Source organism: Pipistrellus kuhlii, unplaced genomic scaffold, assembly GCF_014108245.1.
Source record: "Pipistrellus kuhlii isolate mPipKuh1 unplaced genomic scaffold, mPipKuh1.p scaffold_m20_p_32, whole genome shotgun sequence".
In the NCBI taxonomy this organism is placed as follows: domain Eukaryota; kingdom Metazoa; phylum Chordata; class Mammalia; order Chiroptera; family Vespertilionidae; genus Pipistrellus; species Pipistrellus kuhlii.
In genome coordinates, this window is record NW_023425532.1 from 5,293,076 (window position 1) to 5,312,544 (window position 19,469).

General features: G+C 57.5%; 1 protein-coding gene across 2 annotated transcripts in view; it reads left to right on the top strand.

Annotated features, from left to right (window-relative positions):
• Window positions 1-612: 612 nt before the first annotated feature.
• Window positions 613-19,469, top strand: part of BCOR (BCL6 corepressor) — a 75,682-nt gene continuing 56,825 nt past the window's right edge. The window contains exon 1 of one of the 2 annotated variants that reach the window (XM_045570456.1): window positions 613-788. The gene's annotated coding sequence lies outside the window, so the exon portion shown is untranslated. The remainder of the gene's footprint in view (window positions 789-19,469) is intronic. The other variant, XM_045570457.1, reaches the window with a different exon arrangement.

Sequence of the window (19,469 nt, forward strand, 5' to 3'; positions counted from 1 at the left end):
CCCGCACCGTAGGTGGCGTCTCTGACCTCCGTCCTGGGGCTGTAAGCCGCCCAGACGCATTGGAGCGCGAGGTCCGCCGCTGCCCTGCACGTTGGCTGGACGTGGGAGCCCGGGTGGGGGTCCGAGCGTGTGCGCCCATCGCAGCGGCTCTGGGGGGACGAGCAGGGAGCGCTGGGCCAGGGCGCTGGGGCCGGGCACCAGCCGGGGCCCTTGGACACCCCAGGCCGCAGGGCAGGGGGGCACCCCCTCGGCCTGCCCTCTCGCTCCGGGCCTGCACGAGGCCAGCCTTGGAGGCGGAAACCCGTCCAACGCCCAGAGAGCAAACTTGCCGCGAGGGGAGCACAGGGGGAGGGGGCTGGCGGGGGTGTTCCTGTCGCGAAGGCTTGTGTCAACTTTTAGCCCCCAGAGCCCCCGGCAGCGAGGTGCCGAGGCCCGGCCACCGCAGCAGGGTGGGATGAGAGTGGCCGCCGCGGGGGGACGGGGCTGGCGAGCGCCGGAGGCCCCGGGCGCGCGCGCGGGCGGCGGCGGGGGGGGGGGGGGGGGGCGGGGGCGGGGGAGGGGGCGCTCCGGGAGCCGGGAGCGGAGCGCAGGCATCTTCCGCAATCCATTCATGCGCTGGAGCGCGTGCAGAGCTGCTGATCGCTGCCATTGTTACTCGCGGGCGGTGTGGGAGCCGAGCCTCCACTCTGGCGAGAGATAAATGGCCCCTGACAGCCCCTCCTCGCCCGGAGAGCTCCTCGGATTTCACCGCGCGGCGGCTCTCAGGTCTGTGCCTCGCTCGCTTCCCGGTGAGAACCTTTAAATCAGCCTCCCGCGCCCCCCCCCCCCCCCGTCCCGGACGCCCCCCCCCCCCATGCTCAGGCCCCGGCGGGGCCCGGGGGAACTGCGCGCCGCCCCCCCGCCCTCGCCCCGCCTGGAGGGGACGGGGTGGGGAGCTCCCGGAGGAGCCGGGGCGCGGGGGGAGACCGCTGGCGCCCCCCTCCCCTGCTCCTCACCTCCCGGGAGCGGAGCCCCGCTCCCCGCCTCCGCGCCCACAAGATGGATCAGGCTACCGTGCGGAGAGCCGGCTGTAAATATTTAAAAAGTCTCTCGCGCGCCGGCGGTAATGGCTTTCGCAGTCGGATTGTGTGCAGGGAGGAGAGGAAGGGCGATATATGCTCTGTGCTGCGAGGTGGGGGAATTGCTCCTGTGTCTCCCTCCTCCCCGTCCCGGGTGGGCTGCACGTCCTGTCTCCCCGGTTTCCCGCCCTCCGCCTGCCGCCTAGTCCCGCCGTGGCAGCGGGGATGCCAGGCGGGAGGGAACTTGAGCTTGGCAGGGGGACGGGGACCCAGACCGGGCGACCTGGAGCCACTCTTCCCTTCGTGTCCCCCAAGGTCCGAGGCTGGGACTGGCCCCGCACCCCTGGTCCAGGCCCGCTTCTCAGGGGAGGGTGGAAGACGCCCCGGCTGAAGCCCTGAGCTGGGTGGTCCCTGGAGCCTGGGTGGGTTGCAGGGAGGGGGGGGGCTCGGCCCTGTTTGTGCCTTTACTCCCCTCCCCATGCCTCTCTGACGCCTCGATCCACTATGAAGGAGAGCCTCCCCCCCTCTTTTGAATCTGAAAGTAGCTTTGTGGCTGTCGGGACCGAAACCTGGGAGGAGGCGGCGCGGAGAGATGGGGGGGAAGGGGGGCGCGTGCTGGTGCCTCGCTTAGCGGAGGTCACACGTGGACGTGGAGGGAGTCGCTGCTTCTCTGGCCGGTCCGGGCCTGAGACGTGTAGGGCCGAGCCCAGCAGGATGGCAGCGGTGGGGGAGGGGACCAGCCTTGGCTGGGAGAGGCTTAATGGGCCCATCGCTGGGTGTGTGCGGGCGAGGCCGGCTCCTCTGCCAGCAGCCCCTCCCTGGCGGGCGGGGGCGCCGAGTTGCCTGGAGCTGGGGCGGGCCGGGCGCCTCGGCGCGTTCGCGCGGAAGGGGGTGGGGGGGTCCGGGCCGGGCTGATCCCCTGCACCCTCCGCTCGGCGGCACGGGGACGGGCCACAGAGGGTGCCGGCGGCGGGTCGGGGCGGCAGCCGCGCTGGAGCGCGGGGAGCCTCAGACCCCTGGCCGCGCCGCGCACTCCGCTCCGGAGGCTGTGCTGCGCCCTGCTCGCTTGTTTGTGTCGTGTGAGTCTCGTAAACCGCTCTGATTTATTACCCAGACTAAATGCTTAATTTGTGAATATGAAACAGATTAAAAGGGGCGGGGGGAGGGGGCTGGAGGTCGGCATATTTTAGCAATCAGACCAAAGCAACCCGGCAGATGTTTCAAATTTGTCGACATTTTCAGGCTCATGTGGAAAGCCAGCCAGAATGGTCAAGAGGTCCTTTCTCCTTCCTTCAGCCTGAGAACTTGGCAATGATCAAAAGGAGGTGATTAGTAGCTGCAGAGAAAAGACACCGGCAGGCAAGGAGTTAACCGAGGCCGAGCCCTCCACCTCCGGGAGTGGGACGGGTGTGTGTGTGAGACTGCTCACAAAGGCCCGAATGCTAGAAGCCAACTCCGCAGAACAAAGTAGAGGATCCATTAAAAGTTAATTCAGTAAATAAACTTAATTGGTGATAAAACAAACAAGAAAGATGGAAAGACCAACTTAAAATAGCCGAAGGATAATAAAAATAAATAGTTTTGATGTGGCCTAAACATGTGTGCACGCCTCTGGCCAGGCGGGTCCCCACGGTGCCCGGCCTGACACAGGCCTCGGGGCGCACCTCTCCCCCAGAGAAGCCCCCGTGTGCGCAGGCCACCTTTTGGGGCGTCTGTGGTGTGTTTTGGGGGCAACTTCACACATCAGAGGTGAGCACCGTGCGCTCTTCGGCTCCGGTTCCAGCCGCCCAGCGAAGCAGATACAATTTCTATAAATTGGCCTTCTCCTCTGGGTTTTGATTGATCATCACCGTATGAGATTATTGAAAGTCTAATGTCTTATTTCACTTTCTCCGAGGGGCGAGGAGGGGGAGCAGTTGGTTGGAAGGCAGGCCACGTGAGGACTGGTGCCATGCGATAGTAATTTCCATTAGCCTGGCCGAAGCAGCCTCCAGAAACTCTCCAGCATCCCGCTGGTGCGGCCCCCTCCCCCTCCCCCGCCCGCTCAGCTTCAGGCCTTGTTAACAGGTACAGGACAAACGAGCCTTCGGAAGCCTTTGTAGTTGGGAGGAGAAAATGGCTGTTGACGAGGAATAAGGCAACAAAAGGTTCCTTTTCAGACGGATTTATTCGAACTTGAGAATGCCCTCTGGAGGCCCGTTTCCCACTCCAAACTTTTCCCTTCCCCCTTTGCCTCGACACCGTCTTTCATTTTATTAAAGTTGATTATGGTGCCTCTGTCTTGTCCCCAGCCAGACAAAGGCTTAGGGAAAGTCAGAGAACGTGCTAATTATGTTTCTTGTAAACTGACTTTTCATTTCCCCCGAACGCATTTGGTGTGTAGTTGAACACTCAACTGCTTCAAAAATACTGTCTTTATTAAAAACAAATAGATGAATGCAAAGACCTTTCTAATTTCAACTTGCGTGGGCTCAAAACAGAAGAGAAACCTGAAAGCAAGAGCAAAAACGAGGGCGAGGCGGCAGGGAGGGGAGAGAAGAGAGACCAGGAAGTGTGTCCACACACACACACACACACACACACACACACACACACACACACACACGGCATTCCTTCTGCCAGCCCTCCCCCAGCCGAGTTAAACGGGTCCATACAATTGTCCCTGGCTGCGCCCTGTAGCTCGCCAGCCCGCCTGGATTTCCCATCACTTGGCGCCTAAGGCGATCATTAGCTGGGAATGGACAACCTCCCCTACCTGCTGGCAGCCCATCACTTACCGGCCCGGGGAGGCTGGCTGCAGGCTCCTGCGCGGGCCGGGCCCATTGGCTCAGCCCGGGAGGGGTCCTGCGTCTTGCCCCTGGGTGCGCTGGTGCCTAATTAAACTCTATCCAGGGCGATGGCACTAAGTGCAGGAGGCAGCTGCGGGGAAAGGCGGTCATTACCTGGGCAGGGAAAGTTGCTCTTCTGAGCGAGAGGCAGGGCCTTCAGATGGCACTTGCTGCTTCCCCTGGCAGAGCCGGGAGTGCAGTTAACTCCGGGGCTGAAATCCGGGAGAGCGGGAAATTAGGGGGCAGTCCGGGGCCCACACTTAACCAAACAGGGCCTGTGCCACCACCAAGCAGGAGGGAGGCCCTGGAGCTCCGAGCAGACAATGCTGGCGCAGAAAAATGACCCGGGCGCCTTTGTGGCATTGGAGTCATTGCTCATGGGCACGGCCCCGTCACGCGGGGTCTGGAGCTGTATGAATGGCTGTGAAAACGGAGCAGAGGCTGCGGGCGCTCAAGGCGCAGGTGTGTGTTGGGAAGCTAAGCAGACCGTGGAGAAGCAGGGGGCTTGGCTCCGCTAAGGGTCAGGGACCCCAGCAGGCCTGGGCCTGGGCTGCCCTGAGTAGAAGGTGACAGCCGGCGAACAGGAGGGGGCGGAGGTATCGCAGGCTGGCTGTCGGGCCCCCACTTCGCGCAGCTAAGAAAATGGGTGCAGAGGGTGAGAATACTTCGCTCACGGTGCCACGTGGTGGTAAGAGTGAGACCAGAACCCAGAGCTCCCCGCTTTGGGTACTGGATCAGAGGAGACAAGCAAGCTTGGTGAGAGAGAGATCCAGCTGCTCTTGGTCACTGCAGAAGCCTGGGGTGCAGTCATTTATTAAGCGCTTGCTGTGTGCAGAGCTGGGCCTAGAGGCCCCAGTGCTGTGCGTCCTCTGAGGGCTGAAGAGGGGAGCCTCGGTCCTTCTGGACCTGGTGACAGGGCATGAGGATGGGGGCACGGGGCTGGAGAGGGCAGGGCGCCCACCACTTGCAGGGGGGCATTTTGCATTTTAAAAACATATATTTTTTATTGATTTCAGGGAAGAAGGGAGAGAGACGCATCAGTGAGGAGAGAGAATCACTGAGCGGCTGCCTCCTGCACGCCATACGCCTGAGATGGAGCCCACAACCCGGGCCTGTGCCCTGACTTCCTGGTTCATAGGTCGCTGCTCAGCCACTAGGCCACATGGGCTAGCTGTGCAGCCTGCTCTCCCAGGGCTGGAGGTGCACGAGGCCATGTGGGCCAGGGCCCCCCACACTGCCTCCTCGGAGGCCCAGCTGCTCCCAAGGGAAACGATCCGGGGAAACGATCCGGGCCCTCATCAGTGTGTCTGAGGCCTGGACAATGCAGAGCCCAGCTTCTCCCCGAAGCTCCCCACAAACGTGGGCTCCCTGGGGCAGCCGGCGAGGGAACGCTGCCTCCCTTGGCCAAACAAACCCATCCTCCCAGGCTCAGCACCGAGACCAGCTCCCTGGCGCTCCCCGCTCTGTGCCCCCAGATTCCACCTGCCCGTGGGGAGCTGCGGTGTGATCACAGGTGCCCTCCCTGCAGCCATCTGGCGTGGGCCCAGCCCCTGCTCGGGGTCCCCTAAGCGGAGGGAAACACGCTGGAGCCTTCAAAGCACATTCCTGCACACGAAGGGCGAGCTGCGGGGAAGAGAAAACAAAGAGGCCAAGGAGTGCCGAGCAGTTCAGCTTACAGAGTCTGTGGGCCAACAGGGCTGGCCCGCGTTCAGTCAGACTTCCTGGCCGAGGGCCAGCCGAGCTGGCAGGGCGCCCAAGCCAGCCCACCACTCGGGCCGAGTGGCCCCCCGGACCTGGGCATACCCTCACACCCAGCCGGGCCCCAGGGAGCCCAGCTGCCCCTTAGCTCGTCCTCTTTCCATTCTAGTTGCTAGTTCCAGAGCCAGATTGGCCTCTGCAGTCCCTTAACCCAATGCTCCTAAGAGTGGCTCGCCCTGGCTGGTGTGGCTCAGTGGCTAGAGCATCGGCCTGTGGACTGAAGGGTCCCGGTTTCTATTTTGATCAAGGGCACATGCCCAGGTTTGATCCCCAGAGGGGTGTGTGCAGGATGCAGCTGATCCATGATTCTCATCATTGATGTTTCTCTCTCTCCCTCTCTCTTCCTCTGTGAAATCATACGAGTATGTTAAAAAAGGAGCGAGTGGCTTGCCAGTTGGCCAGCTCCTCAGGGTGGCCTGGTGGGTCTGAGGGTGGCTCACATCCCCTGGCTGGTAGCTTCAGGCCTTGAGCAACCGTGCTGTGCAGTCTGAACCCTGGTCGCAGTTTGCCATGTGTGCCATAAGATACCATCACTTGCGCGTGTGCCAAGGCTTGGAAGCATTGCCGCCTCGTAAGGGCAACATCCAGGGCCTGAGAGGTACCCACACATCCAGGGGGAGAGCACCAGGCTGCGTGGCCCTTCATGGCTCAATCGTTGAACAAACACCCCATCCAGCGCCCTTGACTGTTGGCCACTGTACTTTCGGCTATTGGGGGGGCGGGCCTTGGGGAGACCCCAGACCCCTCCTTAGAGAATGGATGGTCTTGTGGAAAGAGAAGCCCCATGTGGCTGGAGCCAGGAGAGGTGGCCGCCCTCGCTGTTCTTCCTCAGGCACGTGTTTGCAAACCGAAGGGCGGACGGTGTTTGTGCCCACGTCCCCTTCCAGCTGGGTGACCAGACTCCCGCAGACTCCAGCGCCCGCCTGCTGAACGGGGGCCTGGGGCCTGGGAAGTCTGCTCTCTTTCCTGGGGTTCCGCCCACACGGCGACACGTTAGTGGCACGTGCTATGGGTCACCCCTGCACAGGCACAGTAAGCGACTTCCCTCCCTCAGTCACCCAAGATCATCTATTAGACTCACTCTTCAGAAGACTTCTATTTGAGCCCTGGCTGGGTTGCTCAGTGGTTGGAGCACAGTCCCATGCACCAAAAAGGTTGCGGGTTCGATCTCCGGTCATGATGCCTTTGGAGGCAACCAATCGATGTTTCTCCCTCCCTCCTTCTCCCCACTTCCTCTCTAAAATCAATAAACATATCCTGGGGTGAGGATTTAAAAAAAAAAAAAGATTTTTATTTTATTTTGAAAAATCTCAAACCCACAGAAAAATTGAAAGGATGGTACAGTGAGCACCCATATACGAAGGCCGGCTTTCAAAACAGCTCCCCTTGGCAAGCATTCAAAACCTGGCCGAGGTCTGAATTAATTCACCTTTATCTTAATATATGACTTAGGAATACTTGGCCCTCGTGGTTACCTTGGATGTTCACCCTCTCCCTGCCCAGCCCAGCACCCTCTGGTGTGCCTAGCTCACAGTGGGCATTTGCCGGAGCTGTGGGTTCAACAGCAGAGACGGCGCTGTGGGTGCTGGTGGGGCCTCAGGCAGTGACTTCAGGAGCCTCACTTTGCCCGTCTGTAAAATGGGGGTAATAATAAAACAGCTTCCTGGGCGTTGGGGCCGTTAAATTAGGTGATAGACAGGAAGCACTTCCAATACGCCTGGCATATGGAAGGCGCTTCACAGGCATCGGGACACTTCAGTGCATTCGGAATCACCTTTGCTTGCGTGGCTGCACGTGACTCGTTTGGCCCTGAGTTCACGCATCCCCGGAGGCCCAAGGAAACTTAGTGATGGGGACATCCTGGGGACAGTTGCCATCTTCGCGGAGAGTCTCCAGCCATGCTTATTAAAAAGACATTTGGAGAGAAAGTGGGTTTTTCCTTCCCATTTGCAGCCTGGCTAGTTTGCTGCCCTGCTGACAGAACATGTTGGAGAAAAAGAACTCGAATTTACTTTCTTTTTATTTTTTTGTTAGTCCTCGCCTGAGGCTATTTTCTCCATTGATTTTTAGGGAGAGTGGGAGAGAGAGAGGGAAGACAGAAATATGATGTGAGGGAAACACAGCGATGGGTTGCCTCCTGCATGAGCCCTGACCAGGGCCCAGGCCGGGGGGGGGGGGGGGGGGAGCCTGTAACCGAGGTACGTGCCCTTGACCGGAATCGAACCTGGGACTCTGGTCCACAGGCTGGCGCTCTATCCACTGAGCCATGCCAACTAGGGCTACTTTATTTTTTAAAAATATATTTTTACTGATTTCAGAGAAGAAAGGAGATGGAGAGAGAAAACATCAGTGATGAGAGAGAATCATCGATCAGCTGCCTCCTGCGCGCCCCCCACTGAGGATAGAGCCCACAACCCGGGCCTGTGCCCTTGACCGGAATCGAACTGTGACCTCCTGGTTCATAGGTGGACGCTCAACCACCGAGCCGCGCTGGCCGGGCTATATTTACTTTAAAGACAGCCAGGCTCAGCTCTGAGTCCAGGGTCACACGGGAAGGGGGTGCAATCCCGGGAGTGTCCCCGTGTGACAAGCCGGAGAGGCCTGTGGACCCTCCAGACAAAGCTGACTGGGTTGTTCCTCACAGGAATGGCCGGGGGTGGGCGTTTTAAGAGCCAGAGGCTTTGACGGCTGGAGTATCTGACCTTGACATTGTGGTGTTTCTGCCACATAATTTAATTAACTCGTGATGCTGGCCCAGTGCCAGAAAGTCAACCGTCCTGACAGCCTTTGGAAGCCACCTCAGTCCCTTTGAAGTTCCCCTCCAAAGGTTGAGGACAGCCCCGACGGAGCGCGGAGATGGCGCTGGGCTGCGGTTACAGGGACGGCACTGGCCGAGCCACCTGCTGGCTGTCACAGCGCTGGAGGCGGCTGCGGTTTCTGAGCCCTGACCGCCAAAACGGCTCCTTGAGGAAGAACAGCTCATCCTCCCCGGGGGCAGCACACGCAGGTCTCCTTCTGTGCCTTCTCCCCATGACGTGTTCGCTTCTTCCCCGGCTCTGCTCATCGTCATGGCTTGGAGCTGCGCACAAGAACATACTTTAAAATACATTTTATTAATTTTTTACAGAGAGGAAAGGAGAGGGATAGAGTTAGAAACACCGATCAGCTGCCTCCTGAACACTCCCTACAGGGGATGTGCCCGCAGCCAAGGTACATACTCTTGAACGGAACGGAATCGAACCCGGGATCCTTCAGTCCGCAGGCCAACGCTCTATCCACTGAGTCACACCGGTTAGAGCTGGAATATTCTTTTAGGTGGTGGATTACATGCTATTAAGTCTTGGGTTGATGGACTAGAGTGCTTAGGGGATTTCTCAGTGCTTGGCCACAATAATCTGTACCAAACCACTCCTAAACGGAGTAGTTTACATCAACATGCCTTTTCTGTCAGTGAGCATTCATTTCTCACGTGTCTGTGGGTCGCCTGTGCTCAGCTGGGCTTGACTCCATGTGTGGGTGGGTCCATTCTGCTCCATGCATCCCTCATCCTCCATGGGTGAGTGGCGACCTGGGACATGTCCTTCTCATGGGTAGAGTGGAACCAAACCCTAAGTCCTAGACCAGAGCGCTCACACCGTGACATCCACTTACATGCCACTGGCCAGGGGCATCCTGTGGCCTGAGCTCAGTGGAGGGCGGAGGTGTCGCAGAGTCCTATGGTAAAGGGAGTAGATATGGGGCAAGGAGAAGCAATCGGAAACAGATGCTTCAAACTAACACAATGTATCTCTAGCTACGACGTTTATATACACCAATACATATATCAAACGCTAGAACTGCCTCGGCTGGAGTCTTCTGTTTTAGATTAAATTTAAATAAATCCATGCACTAATTACACATCAGCGTCCCTGAGGTGGTTTATTATGGGGCCAGAGGCTTCTGGGTCATGGCCACCAACCTCAGGAAACCTGGGCAGATGGACCACAAGCCATCCCAGTGCTGAGCGAGACCGTGATGGGTGCCCTTCCCCAGCCTGAACTTCCGGTGCAGGGATGGTGTGGGTGGGAGAGACCTGGAGACCCCAGGCCCAGCGAGTGACCTTGCTGGCCGGGCAGGCCTTTTGGTGACATGGATCTGGGGCAGGACCCAGGAGGTGCCTTCACTGAGTCTCACCCTACTGCCCACTAGATCTATAGCCGGTCCCACCGCCACCCGCCAGAAGGTCGTTCCTGCATGTGCTGTGTAAGGGCTTCTATGGAAGATTCCAGCCCCTCCTGCTGCTCCCCGTCCTCTAGTCCTGCCCTGCCTTGCGCCTGCCTCCTGAGTCCTGTGGGCGGGCCCCGTCAGTGTCTCCAGAAAGTGATGATGTGGAAAAGCCTTCCTTCCATGAATCCCTCCAAGCTGTGCAGTCCGCCAAGTGCAGGAACCCGGCCCTTCCCTCCGGAGGGAAAGCTGTTCGCTTGGTTCCACTGGCTAATGGCACCTGATCGCCTTTGCCCGGAGCCATTTCCCGCGAAGGAAGCCACGGTCTGAAAATTCCAGGTGGCCGCCTGGAGCTCCGTCTTGGGAGCAGAGGAGGCGGCGTGGGGCGAACGCCTAATGGCGGGGCCTCGTGGAGATTCAGGCCATCTCTTATTTGGGGGGACTGGCTCCTGGCTCCAAAGGTGTTCGAGGTGACCCGGCTTCTGTACCTCATCCTAGCCTGGCCTTGGCGGGGGACCGCCGCATGCGGTCGCCTCAGACCAGCTCGGGCTCTGATCTCCCTCTTGAACTTCACCACGCCTGACCCTCCCTCCGCGTTCTTTGCTGCTCTCCATGTAAATCTCTCCGCGGCTGTCCCCCGGAGAACCTTCCGAGCCTTCATTCCCCATTAGAGGATAATGACGATGATGATGATATACTTTTTATTGCATCAAAATAGCTGTACAGAACAGTGCGCATGTCATAAGGGTAGGGCTTGGTGAACCCACTCCTATGGCCGGTACGGAGATCAGGAAACAGCATCACCCTCCCTTCCTGGCACTGTGGCCCCAAAGATAACGGCTGTCCTCACTTCTAACAGCCGTGAAGAGCGTTGCCTGATTTCGTACTTTATTATTTTTAAAATACATTTTTTTAAATTTATTTTTAAAATATATTTTATTGAATTTTTACAGAGAGGAAGGGAGAGGGAGAGAGAGAGAGCTAGAAACATCGATGAGAGATAAACATCGATCAGCTGCTTCTTGCACACCCCCCACTGAGGATGTGCCCGCAACCAAGGTACATGCCCTTGACCAGAATCAAACCCGGGACCCTTGAGTCAGCACGCTGACGCTCTATCCACTGAGCCACACCCGTTAGGGCTGATTTCGTACTTTATAGAAATAGGCTCTGCAGTATGAAGTATTTCTGTGTCTGGCTGAGCTGCTCTTAAGATCCTTGTGCTTATAAGACCCATCCGCACTGTGCGCCATGTGGCTGTGGTGTCCAGCTGTGCCTACAACACATTTCCCTTCTCTGCCGTGGTCCTGTTGATGGGCATTGGGGCAGTTTGGCTTTAGGGCGGTTACTGATCTCGCTGCTATGAACACTTGTGGTGAAAGGACCGACACATTCTTGCCGGGGCTGTATACCCACCAGTGGAATCATTGGGGCTGTAGGTGGGGCCTGTGTCAGTTTGAATAATAGTGCCCGAATGGCCGTGCCAATGTGTGTTCCACCACAGAGCATGAGAGCGCTCCTTGTCAGCACTTAGAATTTGCTTCTCTCACTTTTAGGCACTCCACAGAGCCTGTTAGATGGCAAGCTCTGTGAGGGCAGAAACAAAGTCTTTTCCTTCCTTGAAAATTCTCCCAGGTGTCTCCTACAGAATCATCCCGGGAAAATGCTAGCTGGTGTCCTGGCAGATGAAAGCATATGGTTTTCTGTTCATTTCCAAGAAAATCTGAGATTGGGTCCTTGATCCTTCATGACAACAGGTGTTGGAAACTGAGAAAATAAAGATTTGGATCAAGCCTCAAGGCCCCCCTTTCCCTGCCCCCCCTCCACCTGGTCCTACTCTGGTTTCCAGGCAACCCGATGCTTCCCCACCACCCACCTGCGACCTCCTGCTGGCTGTGCCCTGGGAGGCAGCCTCAGCCCTAGGCTCCCAGCAGGACTGACCTTGCGCGCAGTGACACCCCGCTGCAGGCACACTTGTTCCATGGCCACTCGTGTCCTCTGAAATGAGTGCGCTCTCCTGGGCGCTCCTGTGAGTTATTAGAGGGCCGGACCGCAGGGCCCCAAGGTGTTGGCACATCTTGCCCACAGTGCTGCCCACAGCGTGCTCACTGATTGGCCTCCCTGGTGCGGGCGGAGCCACACCACATGCCTGGTGATGACACGCGTGCATGAAGCCTTAGGAATCCACGACAGGAGGTCCCATGGACCGTGGAGGCCAGGAGAGGACTCCTGCTCTGAGTGACTAAGAAGAGCACACCACAGGCTGTCCGTCCCCTCCAGCTCTGTGCCTGTTTCCCGTCTGTAAATTGGGGGTAATGAGGTGCCCTCTCAAAGTGTCTCCATGGGGATGGAATGAGGGGTCTGGCACTGTGGGCCCCTAGTATGTTGGTCCTCACATGTCAGGGGTTCGCATAACCAGGGGGAAGAGAGCCTGCCCCCTCCCCCCCCACTACCCCCGCGGAGTTGCCTGGAGGCTGAGATCTGGAGGAGGTGGAGGGGGTGGAGGGGATGGAGGGACAGCCTGCTCCAGGGGTGGGTGGGTTCTACGTGACTGGCTGGTTCTGCCCCCAGGTCTGGACAGCGAGAGAGCTTCCACCCCCACCCCACCCCCACATGACCCTCCTCCAGCCTCCCGCCACCTCCCCCGTTCCTCCTGACTGCTTCCATCTTCTCCACCCGGCTCTGCCTTCTCGCACCTGCCTGGCCCAGCCCCGCCACTTTCATATGCCCACCTCCTCATTGGGGCCAAAATCCCCATTCTCCTATGTGACCCTCCCCCTTAATTGTCCAACCCTGGGGGAGAGGGAAGACCTCTTGTTTAGGAGGCCAGGCCTCAGGAGAGTGACTTACCCTCTCTGTGTCAGCTTCTTCACCTCTGAAGGAGGGTAGTCACCGTGCCTGAGTGACTATCACGAAGATTAAATCAGGGAATGCAGTAAATACACGCATTGTGCTTAGTAGGTGCTTTCTAAATGGCAGCTATTTCTCTAGTGATTCTATGCTGTGTGTCCAGAAGGTGTTTGATTCATCAACACCTGCGGATTTTTAAAAGATATATTTGTATTGATTTTAGAGAGGAAAGGAGAGGGGAGAGAAACATCCATAAGGAGAGAGAGCCATGAGTCAGCTGCCTCCTGCACGCCCCACACTGGGGATGGAGCCCATAACCTGGGCCTGGGCCCTGACCGGGAATTGAACTGTGACCTCCTGGTTCCTAGATCAGAGCTCAACCTCTGAGCCACGCCAGCCAGGCTACATCTGGGGATTTGACTGATATAGGTATAGGTGGCTGCTTGGCCTTAGAGGACAAAGAAAGAAACGGGGCCCTCTTTCTTAATGATTCAGAGAGAGAGCCCCCTGTCCCCACCCCTCCTGAGAGGCACGTCATGCTGAGCCTCAGAATAGGACACACTTTCCTCTGAGACTTTTGGATGGCAACCTTTCTACAGGATGTTGCAGTGAGGTGTATCAGTCTTTGTTGCTGTGTAACAAACTGCCCTAAAGCTGGCTTGAACAATAATAGCTGCTTCTTCCTCACCCTTGGGCGGTTGGCTAGGCTTACCCCGGCGCTGGCTTCACGCAGGTGGCAGTGGGTGGCAGCTCATGGCTGCGGCTCTTCTCTGTCGCCTTGCTTCCCTGGTACCCGAGGCTGGTTCCTTTCCTGGCTGCTCAGCACCGAGAGGGTGAAGCAGGGAGCTGAGGGCTGAAGGCTCTGCTTCAAAAGTTACACTGTGTCACCTCGGCCACATTCTGTTGATCTGAGAGAGTCACCAGGGCAACCTGGATTCCGGGGGCGGGGACACAGATTCCACCGTGTTAGTATGCTTGGGCTGCCACCACAGTACCACAGGCGGGTACTGTGGTAAACAACAGAAATGGTCCTCACTGGTGTGGCTCAGTGGATAGAGCGTCGGCCTGTGGACTGAAGGGTCCTGGGTTTGATTCCAGTCAAGGGCACGGACCTTGGCTGCAGGCACATCTCCAGAGGCAGCTGATGGATGTTTCTCTCTCATCGATGTTTCTGACTCTCTGTCCCTCTCCCTTCCTCTCTGTAAAAATCAATAAAATATAATTTTTAAAAACAAAACAAAAACAGAAATGCCCTGCCTCATGGTCTGGAGGCTGGAGGTCCAAGATCAAGGTGTCAGCAGGGTTGGTTCCTCCTGCGGCCTCTCTGCTTGGCGTGTAGACGGCCGCCTTCTCGCTGTGTCCTCACATGTCTTCCCTCTGTGGGTGTTTCTGTGTCCTCATCTCCTCCTCTTCTTTTTTTTAATATATATTTTTATTGGTTTTTTTACAGAGAGGAAGAGAGAGGGATAGAGAGTTAGAAACATCAATCAGCTGCCTCTTGCACACTCCCTACTGGGGAAGTGCCCACAACCAAGGTACATGCCCTTGACCGGAATCGAACCTGGAACCTTTCACTCTGCAGACCGATCGATGCTCTATCCACTGAGCCCAACCAGTTTCAGCTCATCTCTTCCTCCTCCTCCTCCTCCTCTTCTTCTTCTTCTTCTTCTTCTTCTTCTTCTTCTTCTTCTTCTTCTTCTTCAATATATTTCATTGATTTTTTACAGAGAGGAAGAGAGAGGGATAGAGAGTTAGAAACATTGATGAGAGAGAATCATCGATCAGCTGCCTCTTGCACACCCCCTATTGGGGTAACCAAGGTACATGCCCTTGACCGGAATCGAACCTGGGAACCTTCAATCCGCAGGCCGATGCTCTATCCACTGAGCCAAACCGGTTTCAGCAGCTCATCTCTTCTTATGAAGACACTAGTCACATCGGATTAGGGTCCACTCGAATCACTCCACCTTAACTTAATTACCTCTTTAAGGACCCTATCTCCAACTACAGTCACATTCAGATGTAGCACTTCCACCTAGGGTTAGGACTTCCACATATGGATTTGGGGGACACACAGGTCAGCCCATAACACACCCCCTTGGTGTGAAGAACTGCAAGGATATTGTGGCCAAGTTTAAGTGACTAAGATTGTCCAGTGCGCGACCATAGTATGTGCTCAAACCCATCAGCTTCTAGAATTACTATTCTTGCTCGTTTATCACCAGCCCATTGGGAGGCCAGCCTCCCCTGCTTCCCCCCTCCCCCCAATGCCTCCTTCGCCCACGCAAACCCCTCCATCTTCCATCTGACTGACACTGCCTCCGAGATGAGGGAGCATGCGTGCTTGTTCCCATAGCGCCTGCCTTATACAGAAGGCCCTCCCCTAAGCATCTGTAGAATTGCATCCATTTCAGAGTCCTCGTGGTCCCCTTAAGCCCCAGCTCAACAATTCTCCTGAGGCCTCAAATCCCCAAGTCACAGAGCCCGTGGGGATCGGCGGGTTCCCCGAGCACAGCTCTCGGTGCATATCACCCCCAGTCTGGCCCACAGCGGCCCTTCCTTACACGTGTGCCCTCAGAGGCTCCGTTTTGACATTGAGCTTGACTTTTTATCTGCTGTAGATTGGTGGAAGGATGGTGCTAGGAGAGAGGCAATATTTTTGCTCTCCCTTAACACTCTCTCTCTCTCTCTCTCTCTCTCTCTCTCTCTCTCTCTCTCTCACACACACACACACACACACACACACACACACCAGGGAGCTATCCCACACCCCTGCCCGAATTTCCTCCCAGGCTGTGGCCCTGCACTTCCAGAGCCAGAGAAGTGAAGGAAAGGAAGACACAGCTGCCTGGCCAGTGTGGCTGAGTGGTTGAGCATAGACCTCTGAACTAAGAGGTCACGGTTCAATTCCCTGTCAGGGCCCAGGCCCAGGTTGTGGACTCCATACTGGGGGAAGGGGGGCATGCAGGAGGCAGCCCATCCATGACTGTCTCTCATCATTGATGTTTCTCTCCCTCTCCCCTTCTTTCTGAAATTAGTAAAAATTTAAATAATAATAATAATAAAGACAGCTGCAGATTCGGCCACCGCTGGAGAAATGAGACTATGAGGGAGGAAACAAGAAATGGCATGGGCTTTAGCGAGATCTAGCGCGCTGTGATTGGTGGCTCTGATGGGCACATGGTGCAGCTCAGGGCCATGGAGGGGTGCCCTCGAGGGGGGAGAGGCAGGTTTATGCGGACGGAGGATTTTTCCAGAGACTGGTGGCAGGAAAGGACCAAACAGGGTATTTGAGCCCGGCCAGTGTGGCTCAGGGGTTGAGCGTTGACCAGGTCAGGGTTTGAGTCCTGGTCAGGGCGCAGGCCCGTGTTGTGGGCTCGATCCCCAGTGTGGGGCGTGTAGGAGGCAGCCGATCCATGATTCTCTCTCTTCATGGATGTTTCTCTCTCTTCCTCTCCCTCTCCCTCTTCCTCTCCTTTCCTCTCTGACATCAATACAGATATATTGAAAATAAATAAATAAAGTTGCCGTTTGACCCACAGTGGCCATTGTGGCCGTCTGGAACGGTCCATAAAGGAAGGTCAGTGAGTGTCCCAGACTCCAGGCCTTGGAGTTGCCTGGGGCTGAGGAAGGAGGTCAGACATGCTAAGCGCCATGCTGTGGCCAGAGGCTCCTGCCGCGTCGGGCAGGTCTGCTGAGCCAGACCGTGTTTTCCAAACAGTCTGGCTGGCCAGGCAGCTCTGGCGGCGGTGGCAGCCACAGGCTGTGCGACAGCGGCCTGCGGGCCTCCGAACAGCACGCTCCCCGCGCTCCGCACCCACGCTGCCCGGTTCTGAGGGAGCTAAGCCCTGGTGACAGGGGAGCTGAAATGCCCAGGACGGGCGGCCAAGGGCGGCCAAGAATATGCAGCCATGGGCCTGACCACAAGCCAGTGGACGCCCGCGTGGCAGCCGCCCTGGGCCTCCAGGCGTGGGAGGAGGGAGCCCATGGCACGCAGTGCTCCACGAGTCCCCAAGCTGGGATTGTGTGGACATGGAAGCAAGAAATAATGTAAAGTAACATTTTTCAAAAGCCAGCATGCCTAGCCTGCTCTCAAGGAATATATGATCTGAGGAGAGAGCACACTCCTGCCAGGAGGGACACAGTGTACAGTCCAGATAAAAGCAAGGACAGCCAGCCCCGGCCAGTGTTGCTCAGTGGTTCGATTCCCCGGTCAAGGGCATGGGGAATCCTGCCCTTGACCGGGGAATCGAACCACGTACACCCTGGCCAGGTTGCATCTGGCCAGAGTGTATGTGGGAGGCAACCAGTGGATGTGTCTCTCTCACATCGATGTTTTTCTGTCTGTCTGTCTACCTCTCTCTCCCACCTCCTTCCTTCTCTTCCATTCTATTAAAAAAAAAAAAAGTTGAAAAATTTTTTTGTAAAAGGCAAGGACAGCCCAGCGGGGTGTGGCTCAGTGGTTTAGCGTTAACCTAGGAACCAGGAGGTCAGGGTTCGATTCCCAGTCAGGACACAGGCCCGGGTTGCGGGCTACATCCCCAGTGTGGGGCGTGCAGGAGGCAGCTGGTCCATGATTCTCTCTCCTCACTGATGTTTCTCTCTCTCCCTCTCCCTTCCTCTCTGACATCAATAAATATATAGAGAGATTGAAAAGGCCTTCCCTGGTGATGAGACCTCCCGGCCACACTGCCTAAAGACACCCCGCGGCCGCTTGCCCGCTGAGCAGCGCCATCCCCTGTGCGTGGAGCCTCTGAGGCTGTCTTCTCTGTTTGCTTCTGCTGACACCTGTCTCCGGGAGGATCGGGACCTTGTGGGTCCTGTTCTCTGTGGGGCTGGCACCCAGGACGGGGCTTGGCACAGAGAGAACACCTGTCGCAGATGCGATGACCCCGGTGAACTAATTATAGACTTAATGATGGATCGCCGGGACGGGTGAGGCCGGGAGTGGGGGGGAGGCAGGGCGGGTGCATTGAGGGGGTGAAGCCGTGGGAAGATGTGTTGGGGGAAGTGGGGTTTGAGTAGCCCACAATGAGAAGTCCAAAGGCGGGGGGGGGGGGGGGGCAGGGGGAGGGGCACGGCCAGCTCCAGGCAAGGCCCAGATGTGGGCAGGGGCGGGAACAGAATTCAAGAGCCAAGGTGAGGAGGGCTCTGTAGTGACAGCTGGGGGGCTCCGTGGTCCTGGCTGCAGGGATCCCTGTAAGCCAGCGGATTCCTCCTCCTCCCCCTCCCTCCCCCCCTCCTCCCCCTCTCAACCTGGAATCCTGCTTATTCCGTAGTGCTCCCACCGCGGAGCCCTGGCCCCTCAGTTCTCTTCCAGAAATCTCTAGCCTCGCCCCTCACCTCCTTAGAGTCTTCGCTCCTGTCCCACCTTCTCCCAGGGGCCTCTCCTGGCCCTTTAACCCCGCCGCCGCCTCCCCACCTCCCGCCTTCCTGCCACCCCTTACCTACTTGTTTCTCTTTCCGCAGCGCAGAGCCCAGCTCTGTTTACCATCCATCTCTCTCCCGCCGGAACGCGGGGGCCCGGGGGCAGTCCATCTTTGCAGGAATGGAGGCTGCGGGCCACAAATGGACTGCAGAGCGGCAGGGGGCGCGTGGGGAGACCAGTTAGGAGGTCACAGCCATGGCCTAGGCTAGGGGAGAGCTGGCGCTAGGCAGGCGCCGGAGGCACAGGAATGTATATACGACTCCTCCAGCTGTGCGGGGGGGGGGGGGGGGGGGGGCGCGCAACGACACACACACACACACACACACACACACACACACACACATGACACACAACAGAATTGGGGCCCAGCCTGTGTGGCTCAGTGACTGAGCATCGGCCTATGAACAGGAGGTCACAGTTCGATATCCAGTCAGGGCACATACTCAGTGGGGGGCGTGCAGGAGGCAGTCGATTGATGATTCGCTCTCATCACTGATGTTTCTCTCTTCCTCTCTGACATCAATTAAAAAAATACATACATATATATATATATAGTTTTAAAGACAGAAACCAGAATTGGGGGGTGGGTCAGGTTGGAGGGGTGAGGCACTTAGAGAGGGTCCTGAGTGCCAGCCGGGTGGGGTGGTGGGGACCGGGGTGCAGGGGCCAGGCATGCGCCACACAAGGCCGTGCCTGCTTCGGGGAGAGTGAAAGTCCAGTTTCATTGGAGTGGAAGGTGCGAGAACCGACAGGATGGGGGTCTGGCCGGTGCAAGGTGCCTCCCATCCACTCACTGTGAGGCCTGGGCTGCGGGCAGGGCTGCGGGGAAGCTGCCCAGAAGCCTCGGCTTCGCATCTCTGCCCGAGGGTGCTCCCCACCACTGGCCTCTGTCACTCGCGGAGCAGGACATGCGCTCCTGCTCAGGGACTTGACCCTGTGCTCGCCGCCCCCCTCCAGCCCCGCCACCCCAGCCTCCCGCTCGCTCGCTCGCTTGCAGCCGGGTCTCCTGCCGGAGCTCATGTGCAGCGATAAACCTTATTCTTCCCCAGTGTGTTTATGTATTTTTTATTTATTGTATTTTTTATTTTGTTAACATTTTATTGAAGTGCAGCAAACAGACAGAAGTGTGTAAATCCTCAATGTGCAGCTTGATGAATGTTTACAAGCTGAGCGTGCCCGTGCAGCCGCAGCCAGCTTGGGAGGCAGCGCACCCGCCCCCCGGAAGGCCCTGGGGCGCCCCCTCCCCGGGCTGTGTGCCTCCTGTCCCCCTTCCGACGCCTCCCGTTGGCTCTGCCCGCTTTAAAATGTCATGTAAATGGAACTCCTCGTGCATTTTTCTCTCTC